At 37.3% G+C, this 23,118-nt stretch overlaps 1 protein-coding gene across 2 annotated transcripts in view; it reads left to right on the plus strand.

The window, feature by feature from the left end:
* Positions 1-445: 445 nt before the first annotated feature.
* Positions 446-23,118, plus strand: part of LOC120418744 (mycosubtilin synthase subunit C-like) — a 38,887-nt gene continuing 16,214 nt past the window's right edge. The window contains exon 1 of one of the 2 annotated variants that reach the window (XM_039581220.2): positions 446-900. The gene's annotated coding sequence lies outside the window, so the exon portion shown is untranslated. Of the gene's footprint in view, positions 901-6,002; positions 6,410-23,118 lie in introns of those variants that run through there. The other variant, XM_039581221.2, reaches the window with a different exon arrangement.

Below are 23,118 nucleotides of genomic sequence, written 5' to 3' on the forward strand. Positions count from 1 at the left end.
CAAAGACGGGTCGTTAAAGTGGATGATTTGTTTTTTGATAACATTTGCAATACAAACAATTAATTTATTTAAACACAACATGTTTCGTGCATTAGTTTCCAAACATTTATTAACAAAGTTCCTCGCACTTCCTTAAAACAATATAATGCTCAAGCCACTATTCTCTCCCACGGAGCTTTTCGTTCTTAACTCTTTACCTCAGCACCACCCATCGGAGCGTTAGCGCGCGCTCTCTCTCCCTCTCCCCTCGTGTAAAGATGCTCGGAAAAGCTCTCCTTCGCTTCGGATCGTTGTTTGCTGGCAGCGTGTTCGTTTGGCGCGAATTGCCTCTGCTCCGTTGCAGTGATGCTCGCTGACCCAAAGTACCCGGCGTCACCGTCAATCAGCTAGTCTGCCAGCCAGCGCGAGAGGGTCTCATATAAAAGCATCGCCAAGCCGTTCCAGCTCAATTAGTTTGTTTTTAAAATTCCGATCAGAAACACGTACGCACTCGCGCGTTCCCGAGATCAGCCGCGGCCAGAACCACCCAATAGACGACGACTACGAGGACCTCTCAGCCCATCCCCGAAGTCGTTCAGTGATTGGAGTGTGTGTGAAGAACCCCATAGAATCCCTTGCTGGCCCAAAAAAAGGAACAATATCCTCTCTGCAGTACCTCTTAAAGTGAAAAGTGTGAAAATTCATAAAGTTCATAAAAATAGAACTGGAACGTGCAGTGACAGTGACTCGGAATTGGAAAACAAAAATAAAGCTTCCAAATATAGTGCGAATAAAATCTACCTGTTTGCTGCTCAATCCGGAAAAACGTGATTCTTGAGTGCTAACCAAGGTGCTATAATCCATACATCATCCAGTAACGACTCTCCTCCCCCGGAAGGACATCCACGAGGCTTAGCAAATGTAAGCACCCCCTTATTTATCTTCTGAATCGGATTACTACTAACGCTTTCGGTGAGAGAATGAACTGTGTGTGGATTCAAGTGAATGTCGAGTAATTTAAACAAAGTTTTTTTTTTGTGATCTTACCCAAGTCAAGAATGCATGCAACTATGATTAACGTGTACACGTGAGAGTCATAAAAGAACTTAACAAAACGAGCTCTATTTGCCAACTACCCAAACCATGCGAAAAAGACACTCCGCCACACACGCCGCGGGAAAACCTTGGGCCAATACAAGAGCGTGCAATCAAACCGTATGCAAACTCGAAACACATGTGGCAAATCGTTAAGTGAACGTGAAATGATCTTTTGATTTTGTTGCGCTTCTATCCTGTAGTAAACAGACGGCACGTGTAAGGTTCAGTATTTTATGTTAAATTGTTTTGGGATTACATTTTTGTAAAATAGAAAAAAAAACAGTTCACAATTGAATATTTTTTTAATCTGTCCCTCAAGGGGAACAAAATAAACATTTCCATTGGTCCAACATTTTAATTTATGGCATGTAGCCAAAAATAATGAGTGAGATATTAATGAATTCTATTTTCAGAATTTTTTATCAAAATTTATAAAATAGTTAAAATTTGGGTGGCTTGCCAAAAATATTTTTTATAATATTTTTGCGATTCTTGATTTTTGTCTAATCGGAAATGATTGAAATAGCTGTTTGGCGAGGAAATATTTATCGTAACATTGAAATAACTACTTGGGCAGTCAAAATTCGGATACACTTCTGTGATACCTTCTGAAATCTAAAATTTACCCATTACTTGCCTAAATACCAAATTTGAACTCATTCTTACGACGGGAACCCCTCCCTGTAAAGCCCCTAAAGATTGTTTGGAAAAACGTTTCTTAATCCACAATTTAGTGGTTGATGCCTTCCTCACATGTTCAAAGTACCTAATTTAACAGCATCGAAATGGACCTAATAAAAAAAAGTTTATCAATTTAAAAATATACCTAGTACAGACTTTTACAGAAAACATGCAGACTCTAATTTGAAACAATGTGGCAACCTCTCGCGCGTAAACAAAAAGACCCGGCCTTTTTTTTGTTATGTTATTTTTGAAAATGTTGGTCGTCGTCAATCATGGCCGTTCATCTTCACCCGCGACAGACACGGACGACGAAACAAAGAGAAACGCAAAATAGTAGTTTATGCAACAAGTTGCAAAAAGAAAAAAAATTCAGCACGAGTCGTACATTTATCCAACGAGGTTCACCGAGTTGGATAAATACGAAGAGAGCTGAAAAAAACAAGTTTTGCAGCGAGTTCCATACAACTTTTTTTGCAATTTCGAAAATACCCTTTGAGTGAAATTATAAGTCAAATATTCATGTATTTTATCAATAAATCGTTCAAATAAAAAAAATGATGAAAAGTATTACTTTTCGAAACAAATGCTGAAAAGTTCAACTTTTCAGCACCCATTTCAGTCGAGTAACGGAAAATGGAAGAATTTTCAAAACTTTTACGTATGCCATCAAATTGGGCGTCTAACTTTACATAAAAGTCCCTTTGACACCAAATTTCTATCTCATCACTGTTTCAGGCTGCAAATTATTGAAAAACACCTCTTTTTCGCATGTTAAAAAATGAAAGGGGCCGTACCGCCCCTCCGTCACGAGATATCAACAAACGGACCTCGGATTCGTGATCAGGGACAAAAGTTACCCCTTAGGACAAAGTTTCACGCAAATCATTTATCAAGTTATCATTTTCTAATAGCTAAATCAACAAATTATCAACAATGTTCAGCATTTTACATCTTGTCACTTTCATTCATTAAGTGATTGCTCTTACACGACAGACTCTTTGAATTAGATTCACACCTGTAGTACATAAATCAATGTCGATTATAATGGTGACTCAACACAGTCAGAACAAATCAACACTTCCTCTCAAAGTACTAAGCTAACAACTCTCAACTCTTTAGGGTGACACATATATATAATTGTACTTTAATTCAAATTACTTCATGCACAGTAAATAATAATGTAAATTTGGATGCTGTAATTTTGGAAGGTTGAATATTACCTCTTTTATGATGTAATTTTACCTCAATTTAGACTGAAAAAATGGCATTACATTAGAGAAGAGGTAAAATTACACATTTACAGAAGTACACACATAAAACATAAAAGATGTACCCCTTTCTAGATGAAATATTGCCATGATTTTTTTGCTGTGTGGAAAAATACATAAAAAAAATCGGTAGCCAACACTTCGATGACAATAGATTCTGGTCACATCGTCTGCCGAGTGACTAATACTTTTTCCGCAATAATTTTGCGCAGAAATTCGTAGAATGTCGCGGCGTCCAGCTTCGCCTGATAAAATCACCGGGGTAATTAATCAACGATTACAACGGCTGCAGCAAACGCAATATGATCAAAGGTTTAGCTGATTCATACTACATGAATTACGTACGATCGGGCGGCGAAAAAACCTCCTGCGGAAATGGCAAGTGCAGCATGCCGGAGCGTGAACTTTCCTAGTTCAAAAGTTAGTTCAGATCTTTTGTAAAACCGGTATTAATATTAAGAAAGAAATAAAGATTCATGCAGTAACTGCCAACAACCAGTTTGGACAAAACGCTAGAATCCAGTTCAACGAAACACAAAAGATTCCAGATATACTTTTTTCTTAAACAAGAAGTCCTTACTTTACCTGTTTACAAAGAAGAAGAGATGAGCCAATAATCTGCAATATTGCATCAGAAATGCCCTTTACCTTAACTGGCATCGTAAAAGGATAATGTCAAGTTTTTATAATAGGATAAAAACAATGCAATTATGTTTGCTTTGCACTGAATGCCCATGTTTTAAGAAGAGTTGATTGAATGGCCGGGAACCGTGGTGAAGGGGTAGGCATGGTTGCCTCTCACCCAGTCGGCTTGGGTTCGCTCCCAGACGGTCCCGGTGGCATTTTTCGAGACGAGATTTGTCTGACCACGCCTTCCGTCGGATGGGGAAGTAAATGTTGGCCCCGGTCTAACCTAGAGGGTTAGGTCGTTAGCTCAATCCAGGTGTAGGAATCGTCTCCCTGGGTCCTGCCTCGGTGGAGTCACTGGTTGGCAGTTGGACTAACAATCCAAAGGTCGTCAGTTCGAATCCCGGGGTGGATGGAAGCTTAGGTGTAAAAAGAGGTTTGCAATTGCCTAAACAATCAAGCCTACGGATCTCGTAATCGAGAACGCCAAAGCAATGCTGTAGAGCGAATTATTTGATTGGATTTTTTTTGATTGAATGAGCGCAAATTTACCTGAAGTTGAATTTGTTTATTTACACCAAATTTATTTTGACAAGGCTGCCTTGGAGTTTTGGTGAACAGAATATTTCAAATAAACTTTTATGAATAGCTTGATCTTTTGCGATCATTCCACGTTGTTCTGTTTAGTGATATTCATATTAAACCTATGACAATTCAAAGATACAATTGATTCAGATCAAACAAGTTTAGAGTGATATTATTGATTGGGAAAATCCCTAACGCTTGACTTATACTCATATTTACATTGAAATGATGTATATCTCGGTTGGAACTTCCCAACTCTAGTTCTTTTCCATCATCGACCACAAAACTGTCACCGATCCCTTCCAGCAAACAGTCCCAACTACCTAGATCTCTCCCGCCCACAAGTTCCATCAACATCTGCGAAATAAACAAATCGTTGCAATTACCATACAACGACGTCATAAATCCGTCATCCCAAGCACCCACCGTCGAACGCAGTCAACATTTCAATTATCCAATTACAAGCTGTGTAGAACCTTTCCGTCCGTTGCTCCGTGCCTGCTGTAGAACAGCGCGAGCTTATCGGCTGACCTGTGCCGTGGATCTGTTCGTATACTGAACTTCCCGAGAGGCAAAGAAAGCCGGTCTCGAGAAGTTCGCACGCCACACCACAGCTGAACCAGGCAGATCTTCGTGATCTGAGCTGTGCGAAATCGCGTTCAACCGGGCTGTTCCTATGTAGAAGCAATCCATTAAGTTGGCTTTGCCGGACTGTTGGCGTGCGATTTTACATGCAACTCTCGTGCACAAATCATTGATTGTTGTTTTTCAGAATAAAACGAGCGATTCCTGCAAACTGCCGCCTAGTACACACGACGTAAGAATTAGAAAATTATTGGTTGTAATCGGTGTTTTGCGATGTTTGTACCCCAGGAACAACAGATGAGTGTTGTATTGTGACTCATGAAATGTCTGGTATTGCATGAGATGTTTATCGCTAGGATATGTTTGTCGGCGTGATACGATGTTGAACTAACTTTATGAAATAATTTTTATTTTCACGTTTTCTTAACAGTCTGAATGGTAGTATAAATTGCGGATTAGATTCCCATTAGAAGCTGAAGATTTTTCATTTTGAAAATAACTTGATAGTAGATGCATGTACCCTACACAGCAAAAATTCAGATGGTAAAATCGCATGCAAAAGCATGCACATCACCTTCGTCAAAATAAACACTTAATATTACACACTGCATGTACATTTTTTGCAAACACAAAAAAAGTTGCCACCGACGGGATTCAAACCCAGCACTAACAGTAAGGACTAGCGCCTTAGCCCACTCGACCATCAGACCGATGAAAAGCAGTAAGGATAAACGCATATACGAGCTTGACATTTCGGTGAAGTAGGTTTCCCATACTGATGGGCAACATATTTCAGGATGTAAAATCACATAAAATTGCATAAAATAATGCAATATTTATTTTACACCCAGGCCTTTTACACGCAGCTGAATTACTACTTTTTAAGCTGTGTATGATATGATGAAAAAATAGAATCCTGATTTTGTTTCGGTAGTTAAAATGTATTCAGGCCTCCAAAACAAACCGTTTAGATTCCTCTCCCAGTCCTACAAAACTATGACTCAAAGTCAAGAACTGCTCCAAACTACATTCTGGCACAATAGTACGTTCCCACCCCTTGTCAGTCACTCCGCACACCATCACACGGAGTAAGTGAGAACATCTTCATAAATATTTCAAACGATTGGAGAAATTGTTCGTCCGGCAACTGCGCCAACATTTGCGCCATTCAAGTGCCAGACGCGATCGCGAATAGTCGTCAACGGTCAAGTTTAGCAAACCGAGCGTGAAATATTTTGCTAAGTTTCAGTCTACAGGGAGCGTTTAACGATCTACTTTGTAAAGGGTCAAGGCAATGTTTTCGTGGCTAATGTGACGCGAATTAAGAACGGTCCCGGAGAACAAAAACGTGTTTCAAGGAATTAGATACAAGAGTGCAGTGAAGCGAGAGCAACCAGCAAACGAGCCACATTAAGTAATTGAATCTGACCGCAGGATTGATTGGCCAAAATAAACCACAGAGTGATCTCCAGAACAGTCCTCGGACATCAGCGGACACGCGATATTCTGCACGCCGTTTGTGACGAAGCGACTGGGTTTCTCAGTGTGTACACAGCTTGATTGATCCTTCCAGAACCGACACCGTAAGTCGCTTCAGAGTGCTCCTTTTAAGCGTTCAGGGTTTTCTACGTCAACAGCCAATTTATCATTGGACCCCTGCAGTTTGGTTCATACTGAGTCCTCCCGTAACGTAAACACCAGACACCGGAACGGCAGACCTCTTAAACTGAACTAATTTATGTGGAGTGGTTGAACATTTTCAGTCACAGAGAACCAACAAGTGCCCCCTAGGCAGAACATTGTCTAGGGTACGAACGAATTGCTAGTTCGAAAATGTTCTCCACTGACCAAATGCGGGGTGGTTCGCTTAGTAAGCGTTCTAACAGCAATCAATAATGCATACCTGAGACCTACAAGTGCAATCAGGCGTAATTGCTCCCGGGTATTGCAAATCAGTGCAATTATAAAACCGGGCTTACTGACCATTCCTTGCTAATAATGGTGCATAGAAACTATAACTGCTCTGAAGCGCGCAGAACGGAGAGGCAACTTTCTGGTCTATTGGCTCCTAGTAAGGGATGCAACCAGGAGTAAATTAATAAAGCCCGGTGGGTGTAACTAATGTCCGTTTCATGGCGTGGTCCGCTAGTCACTTTGTCATTAGGAATTACTATAATCTGTTATTATATCGATATTACAGTGGGTAGTCACACCCGCACCTGCAAAAATCGTAGACACACAGCGTTGAGGCTTGACGGACATTGTTTGATTTTTAAACTAGTCTGGCTTACATATAACTTGTCAAAATACCAACCTGGTGATGGAAAACTTAATTTCCGACAAAAGACGTATCCTTGCCAAAGGCTAAAACTGTATGTAAGTAGTTTCAATAGTGTTCTGGAAAAGAACCTTTAATATAATACCTTTGCTTAGCCGTCTTATAATATGTTTTCCTTAAATTTTGTTCAGAATTGGATCCGTTTGGCTGTGTATACTAAAATTAACTATAATAAAATAAAAAAAATAAATGGAGCTGGAAATAAGTTTTTCTGTGAGAATTAAATTAATTGTCCTAAAAAGCATAAATTTCTACCATAAATGCTACGGAATCATTTTATGAAACCAAATGACTCCATTGAATCTTCTTTATAAGAATGAATCTAAGGGGCTTAGTTCTTAGTGTAAACAAACTTAAAATCAAGATCTTTGATTGTCTTACACCCAAGAAAGATCCCGTCTACTTCCTAGAATCTATTGATTTTAGTATTAACGTATTTGTTCATATGAGGAAGGTTTCAAACAAAATCAAGCAGCTAATTTACATTATCCATGGAGTAATTATTTTTTGCAAGTCATATACTGATGCATGCATTCTTTTTTGTTCCTTGCACGCTTTCGAACCAATTGGAAGCCAAGCTTCATCAATCGTGTGCACCCAAATTAAGCTCAACGAGATTATCAAACAAACAAACCACTCAAGCACTCAATTCACCTGTTAGAGCCCAAACACTTCCGAATCTGCGTGTGTGTGAGAATGCATCTCAAACCATCACCGAACTCCGATCAACCGATTCATTAATTGAAGCTGGCTGGGTCACCAAAAGTGCCATTTCGCACACGAAGCCAAACCAAGAAACGGGTTGTGAAAGAGACCAAGCTCGCGGTGCGGCAAAGCTGATCAGAGTATAGAATCTTGTCGAGAGCCATAGCCCGTACTCCTCATACCAGGACCATGCCGTCTACCGTCGTCGGCGGATTCTCTCATGTATGTTTCAGTATTTGTTCGCAATGTTTGCCAAACCACACCACGTTATTAAATTAAGTGTAATTGACGCCGGTCAAGTGAGTGGAACCGTATTGTCGTCAACAAGTGGTTTGAGGTTAGGTTAGTTCCATCTTTTGTACGAATGTTCATTGTGTTTTCGCATCCGACAGATATGAGAAATTCAGGTTATTATCGGAACTGTTACATTATTCAGAAAGACAAAACTCGGATCACATATTATAAATAATTATAACAGTGGTAAGATAAAAAAAAACGGAATCGACGTTACACCTTATGATGTGGCCCTCTTAAACCATACGGTTTCGTCAACGTCGACGGATCCCGGGTCTCCTAATCCCGAGCATGGGTAAATAATAAGGGAAATGCGTAATAATACCTTTCTCTGGTATCAATACCAAATTTTGGTATTCCTGGACCCTTTAAAATTTGTCTTAAGGATTATGCAAGAGCAAAATGTGGTATCATACCAATTTAAGGTATTGTTTTGATATTGCAAAATTGCAGAATTTGTCAATGATCGAACACCACATTTTGGTATTCTTTTGGTATTACAGTATTTTATCAAATTCCTCTGAAACTATGGGAACATTTTGACCAATTTTGACAAAATAATTAATTTTGCGCTAAAATGATGTCTCAAAGCGAATGCTTTCATTCAAAACCGGAAATTTCAAACTTGATTTTAAACATTTTTGATATACCCCCTACAGAAATGACTTGAAATTGTGGAAAATTTTCTAAGTCAGGATGGCACATTTTGGTATTATTTGAATATTGAAAGGTTTCATCAATTTTCTCTGAAACTGTGGGAAATTTGTTAAAAAAAATTTACGAGTTAATTAATTTTGCGCTAAAATGACTTGAAACCCAAAAATGTTAAAGATGATATTAAAAATTAGTGTGATATACCCACTAATATTTTTTTCAAAAACGTTGAAATATCTCTAAGTCGGGATAACCAAATACTTTGAAAAACGAGTCAATCGACAGATTAATGAATTTTGGTGAATTTCAATTCAGTTTCATTTTAATAATACTTATTTTTCAATCTTGTTATTTTTCAGAAGCTTCAAGAACTTCAAGCACAGGCCGTTCATCAATGACAAATGCATTCGGTGTGGTGAAGAATATCACTAATAACAACATGGAATCATCAGGTGAGTAGATTTGGCTGTTGCATATGAATAATTTCCGTTTTTTCACTAATTGCAACTGCTGCACTAAAAATGGTATGAAAATACCAAATTTTGGTATTACTTGTTCAAATACCAGCGACCATAATGTGCTCTTGGTTGCCCAGTAATAATGGTAAAATACCATGAAATCATACCAAAATCATGTATGTGAAAGACCACAGAAATACCAAAATATGATTTTCCAAGGGCGCGGGAATACCTAAAAATAAACCATGGCAATACCAAGTTTTGGTATTCAAGCAATGTTCAAAAATCCAGAAGACCTCAACTTGGTATTGAATTGGTTTTATTTTGAGGTATTATTTTACCCTTGGAATAACATGCTTTGGTATTGTTGTGCCCTTACACATACAAGATTTTGGTATGATTTCATGGTATTTTACCATCTATTACTGGGCAACCAAGGGCACATTTTGGTCGCTGTTATTTGTCCAAGTAATACCAAAATTTGGTATTCCCGTGTTATTTACCCCTGCTCGGGAAGTGTGAAGGTATGGCACGGGGAGAGGGCACCGAATACCTATAAGCAATTCCATTTGAAAAGAGCCTAAACCGAAAAAAAAAGTTCTCCGATCGGGCTCAAAATTTGTCTGGGGGTTACTTGGCTAAAATAATTAGACCCGTATTTTTTTTTTTGTTTGGCCATTAGGGTGACATACGCCGTGTTAGGGTGGTCCGAAAAATGGCAATTTTCGTCATTTTTAGCAAAAACCACATTTTTCAATATATCATAACTCCGTGCCATTTCATCCGATTATAGCTGTCTTCGACGCAAAAGAAACGTGATGAGTTTGGCTATTTGGGAAAAATATTAATAAGTTCCAAAAATCTAGCTTAACTACACCCAAAGGAAAAATATATCTCAAAATCTGCAACAGTGGATTTGCTGCAGAAAATGTCACATTTTATAACATTTTTTGCAGCAGGCCCCTTGATCATTTTTGCCCGCGTGTAAACATTTCAACGATCTGCAGTTCTCACCAACACTTATAATGCTGGCTCGTCCCCGAGCAACACTCCAAAGAGAAGCATATGTTGGTGCTCTTTCACTCACTTTTCATCAAGCGTCCATGGCGCGGTGGTAGCGTGTCGGATCAAAAACCAAGAAGTTGGTGGTTCAATCCTCGTTCTGCTAAGTGTTTTTTTTTTTGTGAAATACAACCAAAAACACAATAATGCGACCGCCGGTTGGGTGTATTGAAAAAGTCGTATGACAACCTAAAATGGCGTTTTGACCGTGTCTGGACCTAAGAGCCTATGTCTGAAAATAGTTTTATCGGATTCCTCGGAAAATTTCACAAAACTTTGAAAAAAAAAATGGCGATGTCGAGCCGTACGTTTCCGAGATATGATTTTTTGAAAATAAAAAATGATTTTTCCGACGTTCCACGCGCAAAAACAGGAAAATGACGCAATCAGCAAAAAATCAACTTTTTTCACTAAAACTGCGATAACTTTAAAATTTCAGCGATGACCTATACATGTCTGGGTACCAAAAGTTGCGTCTTTCAATTACCTGGGCACAATTCTTGCGCAAATGTTGGTATTTATAACATTAAAGTTTTGAGCTCTCTGAAGCCACCGAATGCTCTGTACAAGCCTTGAAGGCTTGAAGTTTGGCTTATTGTTACATATGTCGAGCAAAATTCATGTATGAGTTTTAGTAAAAAAAAGTACTTAAACTCAGTTTAAAGAATGCAAATCAAATAGTTTTGATGATCTAAATAAAAAACATGTTGCTATTGATTTCTTTGAAATGTTGAAAATGTTGAAATTTTGAAAATTGAGGCTTTAAAATTTTGTTTGAGGCAATGCAAAACGTCATATTTATACCAGCTTTGTTGTACATTTATGATTATGATTTATGAAAATATTTAAAATGGCATATTTATTCGCATTCTGTTGACTTTTCCTTTGAAATATTGTTTATTGTCTACACAGTAAAATATTGTGTAAATTAGGAAGGTGTTATTTTGGAAGACTGAAAAAGCGAAATTACAACAGAAAAGGGGTAAAATTACAAATTTTCAGTGGTAAAATTACACATTTTTTCTGACATAAAAGATGTGCCCCTTTAAAGATGTAATATTACCATCATTTTTTTCTGTGTAATTAAAGTATCCGTACAGTATTTTTTTTCATTTATTCGAACACATAAACCGATATAATATGTTTTTTACATCAACATTTCCAGGAGGTTTAACATTACAAAAAAAAGTTCAACAAATATCTTGTTGCACCGGACTACGGTATTTATGCAAGATAATGTAAAATTTTAATTTATTGCATTTAACCCTTGAATCCACATAACCAGAACACTTATTTTAACAATATTAAAAATCAATTATTACAATAGTTGAACTGGCAATTTTCGCACATATTTTTGTAAAATAAGAAGAACAGACTCAAAGCGTAGATTTAAATGAAAGAGATTAAAATATTTGGATACAAATGCTAGGAAACGGGTTAAAAACCCTTAAAATAAAAAGTGTTGATAATTTAAACCCATCCTTTTTCAAGAGTTGTTCATGAGAATTTTAAGGAAATACCGAACGATTTTTTTTCCAAATTTCTAAGTGTAGTGGGATGACTGTTACGACCGCTGAGATGGCCACACTGCCAAGCGGTGCAAAGTCGGCGGTGTAATCGGCCGACTCCATCTAGTCTGTCAACGCGCGCGAAAGGGAAAAGCAAAACAGACACAAAAAGTTCTCCATTTTCTAGAACAGGCAGAAGATTCTGTTCGCAGTGAAACAATTATTAAACAGTCGTGTAATTTAGTGCGTTAGAGCCGAAAATCAACGTTTATTTGAAGCCTATCCAAAAAACACACCTCTGCGCACGACGATTGAAGAACAGCACCGTTCACCGTACCGTCACTTGGCGCCACCTCGGACGGTGATGATAAGCTGAACTGGCGAAGGAGAAGGACTGTAGGAAGGTCAAGGAAGGAGGTTTATTGTGAGGAGGAAGACTATTTGATTTTAAAGCTGCTGGAGACAGCTGCTACAGAAAATTTAGTTTTTCTCAACGTTCATCCGAACAATGACTGTAGGCATTTTTATTTCTTTGTCTGACCTAACTGAAACAGACGTAAAACCTTATGAAATCACATTAACATAGTGCTCAACGAGACCTCTACAGTAGCGTTACCTTCCAAAAAATCTGTATTGCCTTCCAACACCTCTAAAAAAAGCTTTATTTTGCCACCAACAAGCAGCCAAATTTGCGAGATCTGCACAACCGTGAAGCAATTTGGTGCTTTTTATTATGGCATTTATCTCTTCTACCGTGACCGTTGGAAGTTTCGCGAGTTCGCACCTTCTTGGAGTCGATGGTTTTGGGGAGACTACGTAAACAAAAAAAAGTTGTTTTTTCTGTTATCAATAATTAATGAACCAAACTGCAACATATGGTTAAAAAAAATATAGGTAATGAACACTAATATTTGGTTCAATCAACGTAACAAAGCGTGGCAGGAAGTTGGACGTTTTAAGCACAAATCTGGTTGACCTTGTCTGGCTAGCACAAGTGAAAGGACTTCCTATGTTGACTAAGCATGTAGTGATGAATTGTAAATCCTTTGTTACCGCACGCAACACGGTATTGTTGATCGTGGTTTCCATCAAAAAGATTTAATTAAATTAGAATAACATTAATTAGAAGCAGATGATCTCTACTCAAAATCTCACTGATAAAGGAAATGTCCATGACTAAATAAGCTATGTTTATGAGTCATGCTTTCTAGAACGGTAGTTTCTAAAAACCAATATATCGCAACAATGTATTAACCGGTAACTGGTAATAATTGCCTTTTCCAGGCAATCGCGTTGCAACATCGTGTTTAAATTAATTAAAAACATGTTTAACATGATACAATTCACTCAGGAAAACGAAAACTATTGTGTTCAACATGTTTACTTTGACACAGATTGGTGGCAATAGCCAAGCTGCGGGGCAATAATTCAATCAAATTAATTAACATGTTCTTTTCCTCCGATTTGCAACAGCTGCTGTTAATCAATTACACTCAGACCACGATTGTAGTTCCGATCTAATCTCAAACTATTTACTGGCCGATGGATGGAAAAATAACGTCGCGCGGAGGGCTTAATGGTGAACTAAGCGATTGTCGAAACGATAGTCCACTCCCTCTGTACTCAACTTAATTCCACTGTAATCGCGCAATGCTCTTTGCCTGCGCTGAGCAATTCAATCTGATCCCATTTTCTAATTAATATTCAACTTCCTCATTACAATCATTCAACCGCACCGCACACGACAACACAGAATACTTCGGAAATACTCTCTCTCTCTCTCGCTATCTCTCTCAATAATGGACATCATCCGCAAGTCATACCTTAGTACGGCGCGCAGCAAAATAGTCACCCCACCATGTTTGGATTAGAATCTAGAAATGATCAACCAGCTCGATAAGATTGCCAATCGGCGCCCGCGGTACCAAATTAATCAAAGCTGCTTGCTCTTCCGACGTCTCCTCAGCAATAGCAAATAGCAATTAGTCACGATTACACAACAGGTGAATTGACCATAAAAAATGTTAACACGCCGTCGGACATCAAGTTCAGCGGGTTCACGGCGGCAGCGGCGGCGGGCGCGGACTCTGGCTACCGTTCGATGATGATTGCACTAGCTGCATGAACGGTTGTTGTGCGTGACTGTTCGAATGTTGGCAGTTCAATGACATAAAGTGACACAATATAGTGAATAAATGCAGTGAAAATGAACAACTTGTATAAAAAAGGACCAGATCCTTACAATACCAAAAATATGAGAATTTACCCTTTTTCCAATAATATCTTCAAAATGCTAAGCCTGATTGATCTGGCCAAAATCGGCTCAACAAGCTCAGATTTCATTTCCCGGCACAGCACCGCCGGTGTGTATCGTGAACTTGACCGTGATCGAGAAAATCGTCAAACGCTTTCGAACCAGCACGTGGTTTTTGTTTTGTTCCACTGCATCAATTACCGGCGTACCGGGCTGAACCGAAAAGATTTCTAATTCGATGAAGGTTTCTTGGAAACTTAATAGCTGAACCTACCAATAGAGAACAGAATGGTTTCGCTATGGAAATAATTACGCTTGATCGAATTATTTTATTCACAGTTTTGAACAAAACTTTTGATTTTAAATAAAATATAGTTTTTATAACAAAAAGACCCTACGATCACTTGCTAATCATAAACGAGAGAGTACATGGGATTCACCCAATTTCAAAAGCAAATAATCAATCACATGATTCAATATACAGAGCAGAACAGCAAAGTGAGTAAGGACCGGAAACGTTGAATGGAAGTGTTGTTATGTTTGGACAATACTTGTGGGAATCCCTGAGTTGTATGATTGCTTTGCGGGGGATTTTCTTTCACTTGCAACAGTTTGGTTGGAAAAGGAAGCGTACAATTTGTTGAATTGTTTCCGCGTCTTATTGACAAAAAAATAACTCACACTGTTAAATGAACACTACATTGTCAAGCTATAAACATTGTAATCTAGACCATTGCAACAGTATTTTTATTTATGACACTTAGTTCACCTAAAATACAGGAATCTTATTGCAAGAGTTTCACTTAAAATCAATTGCGTTGCAAGTAGTTTGAATAATCTCACAATAAATAAACCATTTTATTGCTCTCTGAATACTTATGAGATCAGCTTCACGAGCTAGAAATAAATGCCACTCATTGGAGTATGACCCCTTAGGGTGGAATCTAGTTATATGGAAAAATTTAAAATGACAAAAATCCAATCAGCAACACATTTTTTGGATCCCTTTTAGGGTCCCAAACAACCTCACAAAATTGGGGAGTGATTGGTTAAGCCCACGATTGGCGCAAAGCGAATGAAATTTGTATAGAAATTACTATAGGGAAACTTGAATTTTCACATTTTTGAGTTTACAAAAATCATGTTTTATTATTTTATGAAACTAACACCGTAGAAGTATAGCCCTGGATGTCCTGAACAACTCTCCCGAAGACAGTATGGTGCTAAAGTGCGTCACAAAAAAGATACAGAGTTTTCAAAAGTAGTGTATTGAAATAATCAGTGAAACTCACATCTTCTGCCAACATTGCCGAAGGAACCATGAAATACAAAATAAATACGATTGTTCTTATATTTTGATGAGCCTTACGTAAAATCGATATGAAGATATGTTCAGAAGACATTATTTAGTTAAAATGCACCCCAATTCCTCAAATATATTATAGTTTACGAAAGTTTCCACTTGACTTGGCAGTGTTGGCAAAAAGTATGATTTTTACCGAGTATTCCGAAATGACTCTCTTGAACGCTCTGTAACTTTTGTTAGAAGCAAGTTAGCACAATACTGTCTTCGAGAGAGTTGTTAAGGACATTGAGGGCTATACTTCTACGGTGTTAGTTTCATAAAATAATAAAACATGAATTTTGTAATTTCAAAAATGTGAAAATGCAAGTTTCCCCATAGTAATTTCCATACAAATTTCATTCGCTTTGCGCCAATCGTGGGCTTAACCAATCGCTCCCAAATTTTGAGAGGTTGTTTGGGACCCTAAAAGGGACCCAAAAAATGTGTTGCTGAAGAAACCAATTTTCGATTCCACCCTAATGACCCCTATAAGACACATATTTAACTGTATAATTAGGTTTAATTTGCCGCGTCTTTCCGTGTACTTTTTAGAGTCATTTTTTATTGTCTACGTTCCCTTCAACATCAGAGAGGTGCCAATTATCTTGAGGACATTCTGAAGTAAGTCATCGATTGACACCCATAAAAAAAACGCAACCTACAATTATGGTCTACCGCTTGGCACGTGCCGCTAACAAGCGTGACTCTAAAGCTCTGCCCAAAACACCATGACCAAAAAAATAAGAATCAGAACGACACAACAAAACGCCTCCGTGCTTAAAGCGTGTCTGCTAATACCGTGTCCGGTTTGAACCGGCTCTTTGGCCAAAATTAGTCTGGATTTTTTTTTGTTTGCAATCATCAAGATCGATCGATACAAGTTCACGCTTTTCGAGATCCTTCGCTTCTCACATTCAATGAACTTCAAGCCTCGTCAAAGCTCAGCGATCTGTGAGGGACGTTATATTGGGGAGAGATCAAATTTTGCTTCTCAAATTTCGTTTAGCAATATTTTTTTCTAAAAATAAACTTCACGCGTAAACAATAATTATGCAGACATACAAGTTACGATTTGAACTTTAGTAGGGGAGAGTGGGGAGACTTGATCCCCTTTTTTTGTATCGCACATAACTCTGTCAATTTCTCACAAAACTATAAACTTTTGCATGAATTAAAAGCTTAAACATTCATCTATGTTTGGCTAATAAGGGTATTTCATCAGATGAGCTCTTCGAATCATGCAAAGCGTTTTAAAAAAATATTTTAAGCCGTCATTTTAAAAATGTTAGGGGTAACTTGATCCCCCTTTCAACATTTTGAAGAAAATCTTTAGCAAAATGTTTCTTATTCATCCAAACTTTTAATTTTCTATAAGTTATAGCAATTTCACATAAAACCTGTACGTTTGTGTTCAAAATAAAACAAGTTTAGTATGTAAAATATTTAAAAACATAAAATATTAATTTTTAGACCAAAATTAAGCATGTTTACAAAAGCTGGAAATTTTTGTTTACAAAACTTTTGAAAAAAGGTTCAAACTGCAGTAAGTTATGTACAACTATACTAAAGGAAACTATGTATGAAAACCCAGCCCAATTAATTAATCTTGAGGCTGATTCCAGTGACTGTAAAAATGCAGGGATCAAGTCTCCCTAAACGCACTTTTTTAAACAATTGACTGTAAAAATAGTATGACGATAAATTTAACATCAAATGCGTAAGGGTTTTGGAGTTGATAAGTTTATCAAACAATTCATATATAAAAAATATTTTTTTGAATAATTTTTTAGTGTTTTCTATGCATATCAAAAAAAGAAAAAAAGATCTCTTGGAAGTTTTTTGCAGCTCGTTTTAGAAAAATGTGTGTATCTCAATCTAAACATTTTTTTTATTTTTTTCTTTGTTTTCTACAATGAGTTTTAGTTAATTTTGCACAACTTTCTAGAACAAAGCTAATTGTTTTACCCACATGGTGATGAGATACAGGCTTGGGATCAAGTGTCCCCGGGGATCAAGTCTCCCCACTCCCCCCTATAGAGCTTTCAACACGTCTGACTCATTGAAGATCGACGACCGAAGAATGCTCAAGTTTTGACTGGCTAATGATTATTCACAGCTTCCAATTATTCCGATATTTTTTTTCATCTCCACTCATTATTTGAAATTATCTATGCTCTGGTAATTATCCCGCACACGGTCGAATATCAAAACAGAATTCTTGTTGCGCCAACAATTCTAATACATTCATACTGATGGAACTGAAAGGGTTGCAAAGAGAGCCACGTCCATTGCTATGATACTTGTATTTGCCTCTAGCCCTGCTAATGGAGTCATTAGCAGTTGTAAGTTCTGTTTGACTAATTGAATCGGCTGTAGAGGGAAGCAATTAATCTATTATGCAATATTAGCTGGGAAGTGAACTTTGTGCACTTACTGTGGGTAGGGACAGTTTGTTATATGCCTGTAATGTTATTTCAAGTTTAAAACACTTATTTAGTTAGACGTATTTATGATTATTTTAGCCCTTTTTAAATATTTAATAGAACCTCAATAAATTTTAGATCAACTGATTTGCAATTTAGACAAATCTAATTTTAGCTGTAAAGTATAAAGCAGAGCAAAAAATTTAAAACTCCAAACCCTAAGTATATTGTAGGATTTAACAAAAACACCTTTTTAGCGGAAATTAAGAAACTTGTTCCAGTGCTTCCGTACTAAGCCCAAATTCTAAGTATGAGCTTGATTGGACGCAACCTGAGCTGTCAAAAAAGGGATAAAAAGAGATTTTTTCAAAAATGTCAATTTTTAGGGCACTTTGGACACTAAAGATTGAAGTATTTAGCATCCGAGAGCTCGGTACACTGCCCCTGTTTTCATAAATGGCTCATAAGCGTTTTCATCACTTTTGAGTTATTGATGCAAGTTATGTTCAAAATTGCGTGCTCTTTCAAAAAAAATCCTGTTACATTGTTCTAATAATCTGTAGGAAATACAGAATTTTCGTGAAAACTTAACACGTACCCTTATATTTGGGACAAACTTGTCTTGCGTATTTCTTAGCTTGTATTTTTTGCAAATGGGATAAATATGAGAATATGTGCAGTACAAGCCATCAACGTTTTTGTTTTTCCTTTTTTATTAAATTTGCTCTAAACTTCAAATAAGAAGAAGAAAGTTAATAAGTCAAACAAAATGAAATATTATAGTTTTTTTTGCTTGAATTTGCGAATGGATTTATTGTTTTGCTTTTGATTTTTTTTTTTTTTATTCAAAGCAAATACGATAAATTCACTGACAGTTCTTAAATAACCTGACGATAAGGTCAAGGTGTTTGAAATTTAATTAAACAATGATAAACTGCCCATAACTGACACCTGTAATCAAAATGCGGCAGATACTTCACAACATTGTAAGTCATATCGCCGTATCTACACGTATACCATAAATTGGAACAGTGGCAGCAAAGTGCAGTCGGTGTATGCAACACCAAAAGGATCTGTGGTTGCAAAACCAACCTCCTTAGCTTTTAGAACAGCAGCGCCGGTAGAACCGCCACTTCAGGCAGCTGCTAATATGCAATTTATGCTAATATGCTAGTAGAACAAAACGCCTCTGGCGACGGCGGAACTTACTGGCTTGCAAGTTGCTTGACCGGTAGCAGATATCACAGCTCGTTGAGTAGAAATCTAATTTTATCGAACGATCTAAAAGTGGCTTGGGTAACCGCCATGATATTGCTCTGACGTCAAAAGACGGTTGTTTCGTTTTGTTTTTGTGAAGTATCTGCGTAAGAAATTGAACTCAAGACTCATACACTGCAACTTTCCTTACTGTTCTAATAATTTAGCATTAGGGTTGGAACAAACAGATCCGAGTGTTTTACTTTATTGGAAAATTACGCCACCCATATAATTATCTCGTTAACTTTTTATTACGGGGCAGCAAAAACATTGCCAGCAAATGCGCAAATCCGGATTCTACAGGTCCGCACATCAATTTGCAAAACCGAGAGCACTCTAATCTGACCAATTGTGGAATGTATTTGCTGTTTTAAAACTAATTGCAAAAGCACCATCATACATGCTACACCTAGTGATCCAGTGAGAACGGATCTCGTGCTCTGAAACAAGGAATGATGATTAATGCAAATCAGGCTTCAACTATAAAACAGCATGATAAGGAAAATTTATTACTGATTCACCCACTAATTCTCTGATTACATAACCTGAGAGATATGAGCATCATGAACCTTAAGTTCCAATCTAATTGAATTCCTTATCCGACGATCATGTTCCTTAAAAATGCCAAGTAATCGAATTATTTTCTATGTTTTAAACATCCTGGTCTGCAGCTGACATGCAGGCTTTGTCTGGAAAAATGCTTTGAAAAATTAGTTGTTGAATTTGGCTTATCATCTTATCATCAGAAAAAGCTAGTTCGCAATTATTAGTAAATTATGATAAACATTGAAAACATATAAACAAAACATCCATCGCTAATTGCGTCAAAACAATTAGTAAATTAGTCTATTAGAACATGTTTCTGAGAACAGAGGCATCAAACTGTGATTGGCAAAGTTAGTCCAACATTTTTAATCTCGTTTCAGTTTCATGAAATTTCATATCGAAATAGTATGCATGATACATGGGGGGTGGCATTGGGTCTGAGAGTGAGATTGGGCCAACATATTGTTTAGGCTTACTCTATACCACCACCTCCTATCATTACCTTTTGCCTATCTAGTTTTCCATGTTTTTACAGCCACTTTTTATTTTTTTGCTTGTTTTTCACATTTTCTACGAACGATACCATTATCATTTTAATTGTTAAAAAAAATGCGTAGAGGCATAGTCTGGTACGCTACAAAAATTACCGCATAAAACAAGTCTAACTTCCAATCAGTAAATTTTCTTAAAATTTAAGAGTTCTTCTTTCCAATGCTTTTTAAAGATTAAAAATTGGTTGAAATTTGATTTTTTGGCGCATTGTTAGATCGAAGCCTTCCTAGAGGCGGGGTTGGGTTGTAGAGGGTTAACGGATTTTGCAATTTCTCGAGATCTTCCGAATAAAACTGAATTCTGTTTCAAATATTGTCAAACTTTGCTGAATATATCTCGTTCCTAGAACAAATCCTTATATTTTAACCTCTCAAATATCTTTTTTTTATATATATATTTTTTTGAAACTGTTCGAAAAGTACATAAATATTTCAAAATCTTCACTTCAAACATTGTAGCATGTCAATACGATTCCCTTGAACAAGCAAACACTGTTGGATAACTTGTTTTGACTCTATCTTTTATCATTTTAGTTTCATTTGACCCAATGTCACCTTCTCTAAGGGTTCAGTTTGGGTCAATTTTCAAACGATTGGCATATAAGATAGAGTTCATAAAAATCTACCATATGTTGGGAAAATGTTTGTGAACTATCTAGGAACAATTCTACGTTAAAAGATTTTCAATGTTATTTAAATTGTTTTTGTTATTAAGAAATTACAGGAGGTGTATTTATCGTTTTTGACTAATGAACACGAAACACACGAAAAAATAGGCATTAGAGGGTTAAGGTCAAAATGCTGACTGGCAGGCCGATCATAGAAATGTAATGATAAAGGGTGTCTTTCCCCTACCTAATTATTGAAGAGAACAACCGGATTTTTGATTATTTTTTTAGCATAGAAAGCTTCTTTGATTTGATTAAAAGTTAACGATATTTTTAAAACATATCACCTGAACAAGATACATACATGATAATACCTTTAACAAAAACAAAGATAAAGAACATTAAACAAGTAAAGGATTTCCTAGAACAACTGACTACTGACTAAATAAGTACCATACAAATCTCATGAGAGTTATTGAATATTGAGAATAAAGAAGCTCTAGCACGTGTTTCCGCGTTGGGAAGCTTCACGATTCTGACATATCAGTCACGTTTCGATCGTGAACTGACCATATCCAGTTAAACCAGAGCAACATAAACAGCATGCATTCTTATTAATAGAAAATCGGCAGGATGCAGCAGCTTGTGCACCAAGGTGTCCCTTCCCCTAGTAGGGTAGCTGGTCCAATTTACGGAACATTTGTATGTGCCCTTCAGAAATGGAATGTTTTTCAAAAAAAAATCACATACTTTACCAAAACGTTTCGACCTCCACCCTATTTAAATCTTCCACATCGTAAAGAACTTGTGAAGCAAAAAATAGTTGAACGCGGCCAATTAAATTCTAAATTCTTGAATGAATCGATCATGCAGCGATTGGTGTTGAGGTAGTACCCAAGCTGGACATGATTGTTTCTGGTTTCGAGGACTACTAGGAAATTTATAAGGCAAAACAATTCTCGAGTTCTCCTATTTATATTATATTTTATTGTGCAGTTAAGAAATAAGGATGCTTCGATCAAATATGGCTATGCCACGAGGTTGTTACAAAATGTTTGTATTGTGTGTTGTTAAAAATGTCTACTTAAGTTAATTTCAAATTAAACCTCATCCATCAAATAGTAAATTTCTATGCTCAGCAACGTCACAAAAACTCTCAAAATCTGCAAATCATTCCGTGAACCAGCTCAACAACTACTCCAATCGACTCATTCTTGTGCCACCCAAACGCGTCAAATGACGACCCTGGGGGGCCTGATTATAGTATCTTTCAACTCTCAAGATCATCACTTTCGCTCCCGCCGCCGCCATCCGTCCGTCAAAAATGTTGCTCCACTTGAGTGCGTTTAAGCTTTTCGCGTCAATATCTCAAGATCATCATCTTTCCGCGAGCGAGCACGCGCGCGCTTTTCGGCGCGAGTTTGAAGATCGTAAAAATGTCGTTAAGGCTACGCTAAGCTACCGAGATACCCTCCTCTTTTTTACAAACTTCTTTCGGGGTGGGTCTGCACTTGAAGTAGACGGCCGGCAAAGGTGTGGAGTACACACTTACTTAACACCTGGAGGGCAAAGCTGAAAAAGTTTTGTTTTCATTTATAGCAGTTATGTAGAGTGGGTGCTCCTTCAATTTTATTTAGATAATTGGGAATAATTTTATCATTACCCTCTTTTCATAGGTTCTGAACTACAATAAAAGAATCAAGTTGGTAGTCCAGGTGTTGAGGCCCAGCAAATGGGGGCCACAAAGTGTGCCAAAACATGGTGCGCGAACCATTGTGACGTACTCTTGGCTTAGCAATGTTATTTTTTATTTTGAGCCGCCTGACCGGCTTAATTGAAGTGTACAACAGAACCAACCTTGTACGGCCTTGGATTTCCACTACGAAAGTTTTGACCATTAGCGAATAGTAGGTATGGTGCTTAAGTGTGTATGATTGATGGTTAAGCCCAGGGCAGCTGACAGGGTATGCACTAACCGGTTGTACATAAATCAAACACGACGCCACTGGCACGTGCCCCAACGGCTAGAATGGAAATAATCGATTGATACAGGAACGCATTAGACGATTTATGACCGAAAGCTAGTGCTTGGGGTGCATCCTGTGTCCAGTCTACTTATTTTACGAATAAAAAATGTTGATCGTTAGGCTCCTGCTGATAGGACATCCTTGAAAGTAAACGTGGCTCATTTATCAATCAGCATTAAATAAAATGTATACCTCGTTAACTCAATTATGCAAATTTATCTCAACATTTCAAATGAAGTTTTATATTTTATTCTAAAATTCC

Source organism: Culex pipiens, chromosome 1 (assembly GCF_016801865.2).
Source record: "Culex pipiens pallens isolate TS chromosome 1, TS_CPP_V2, whole genome shotgun sequence".
In the NCBI taxonomy this organism is placed as follows: Eukaryota; Metazoa; Arthropoda; class Insecta; order Diptera; family Culicidae; genus Culex; species Culex pipiens.